The sequence below is a fragment of the Elephantulus edwardii genome, unplaced genomic scaffold (assembly GCF_000299155.1).
Source record: "Elephantulus edwardii isolate Elephantulus edwardi_28Jun2011 unplaced genomic scaffold, EleEdw1.0 scaffold00061, whole genome shotgun sequence".
Lineage (NCBI taxonomy): Eukaryota > Metazoa > Chordata > Mammalia > Macroscelidea > Macroscelididae > Elephantulus > Elephantulus edwardii.
The window spans coordinates 15,237,357-15,240,177 of NW_006399811.1; positions in this window are offsets into that span (position 1 = coordinate 15,237,357).

Sequence of the window (2,821 nt, forward strand, 5' to 3'; positions counted from 1 at the left end):
GTAATCAAGGCATATGCCTTCTAGAAAAGATTTCCTATATGGAAAGTGAGTCCAAGCCAGTTTTGATTATATGCTGTAGGCTCAAAAGTACTCATGCACTAAGATGATTTTTACAATGATTTGAATATATCCATCACAGTACAGTGGGTGTCATTAATACATAGTAGAGGTTTTGTTTCCTCCTATAAGTAGGACTGAAAGGTTCTTTTAAGTAATCAAACTTTATATAATTAAGAATGATAGTCTCTCAGCCTCTCTGCAAAAATGCAGGAAATATAATGAAAATGAAATATGCTCTCAACAAGGAGGCAATTTCAAAGTGCAATAGATAGTAATGGCCATAGTGACGGATTCTGACATGCTGTTCTCTAGGCTTTTGCCACTATATCCGCCCCTCAAACATTGTGGGAAAGGGGAATAGAGCACTTTTCTGATGAGAAGTCCTCACAGCAGATTTAATTTGTCAGTTCTGGAAATGTGTGGTCCAGAAGGGGAAGAATGAAGCCTGCTTACACTTTCCCCTACAGATCCACTAAGAAAGTCAGGTTTGGAAAAGATAGAGTTTTTCTGAGAATAAAATTACATTCTGCATATTTGTTTATTTTGTATTATGTATGTGTTGGGAAGGTAGATTTTGATGTAAGAAGATTAAAACAAAAATTGTTTATATTGGCTTGAAATTTTTTAAATTGCTTTTAAAATGTTATATATGTATATATTCTATGTATATATTCTATATTCTATATTCTATATTTTTTTCTACATATATTTTATATATATATCCAAGCCGAGGGTGGTATAGCACCGGTCTGTGCGTTGCTGTACAGAGGTTAACTCATGGTTGCTGTGATGCTGAAGCCTGTGACAGTGATGTGCCAGTCGTGGTAATGGGCACCCATGGTAGACAGTGTTTGGCTGGAGCTTCCCGACTAAATCAAGCCTGAAAGCAGTAGTGGCATCCACTTCCAAAATGGCTTGCCTCCGGAAACTCGATGTACGAACAGTGCTCAGGCTGTTCGTTCATAGGGTCGCTATGAATCGTCTACGACTCGACGGCATTAAACAACAACATATACACCATACAGTTTAGTGGTATTAATTATATTCACCATTCGGTACCTCACCACCTCTATATATTTCCAAAAGAAAATCATTGTATACACAGTAAGTGGAAACTTCCCATTCTCCATTCCCCCTAGCCTCTGTAACCTGCAATGTCTTTACTAGCTCAATGAACTGGCTTGCTCTAAAAATGCTACTTGGGCTGTTCTCTGTCATCTGTTGCAGACCAATAGGCTGTGTCATGATGGATGGAGAGGAGATTGAAACTCTCAACAGCTTCATCTTGCTTGGATCCATAATTAACACCCTTAGTATGAGCAGTCAGGAAATAAGGAGATGCATTGCACTGGGAAAATCTGCAATTAGGGACCTTTCCAAATAATTGAGTAGTGATATCCATTTGAAGACTAAGATGATTCAGGCCATAGTCTTTCCAATTACTAGCTATACATCTGAGACCTGAATAATGAATAAAGACGACAGAAGAAGAATTGACGCCTTTGAGCTGTGGTGTTGGAGAAGAGCACTAAACACTCTATGGACAGCCAAAAGAATGAACAGATATATGTTAAAGAGGGTGCGGCCAGAGTGCTCTTTGGAGGCAACAATGATGACACTTTGTCTGACATACTTTGGACATATTGCTAGAAGGTCAAGGAAGGAGAGGAAGACCCTCAACCAGATGGGTAGACATAGTGACAGTTGTGATGGGCTCTTGTGTGTCAGGACAGGACTGGGTTCAGATATTTTGTTCATAGTGTTGCTATGAGACATACTCGGCTTGACAGCACCTAACAAAAACAAGAACAATATTAATGGCAGTGGTGGTGGTGGTGGTGTTAGGTGCCATCGAGTTGCCTGTGATTTGTAATGACTCTATGCACAATACCTCTGAACCCTGCCCTATCCTGAGTCAGTCTCACTGTCTCTGACACACCTACCTCCATTACCCCAGGTACTGTGTCAATCCATCTCATCCAGGGTCTTGTTTGATAATTTCTGCACTCTGTTTGATTATGTTTTTGTTTGTTTTGTTTTGGTTTTGAATGATGACAAATGTCATCATTTCCAGTCAGTTAGCTGTTTTCTAAATATTTTGCCATAGACTAATGAGCACTTCCAGGCCTATATCTTTTGGAATATGTTACTTGATGTTCCGTCTATTCCTGGGTTTCTCATCTTTTGCTAATACCTTTGGTACAGCTTGAATGTCTTTCTTACATTGGTTCTTAATCATATGCTACTACCTGAAATGGTTCAGTGTCAACCATTTATTTTTGGTCAACAGTGACTCTGTATATGCCTTCCAACTTCTTTTTTTTAAATTTCTATCTTATATTGGTTTACTTACATAGTTCATATACATTGTGTTTCACACTATTCTTCATTCACATTGTATTTCATACACTCATTCTCATTCATTATATTTTATAAAATTAATCATCATTGAACTATGTCCACCCCTTCCTGATCCCATCTAGATCTTTCCCATTTCCTTTACCCCTTCCCTCCACCCATCAAATCTCGTGGTCCTCTGATTTACCCCCGCCCGCCCGCCCATCCTCACTCCTCTGCTCCTACCCTTGCCCCCTTGGATTCTCATAAACATTTTACTAGTTATCTTTCCATTTCAACAATAATGGTGTTTTGTTGTTGGTGTTGTTATGTGCCACCATCGAATCTCTTGCGACTCATAGTGACCCTATGTACAACAGCCCTAAACTCTGCTCTGTCCTGTGCCAATCGCACTGTCTCTGAC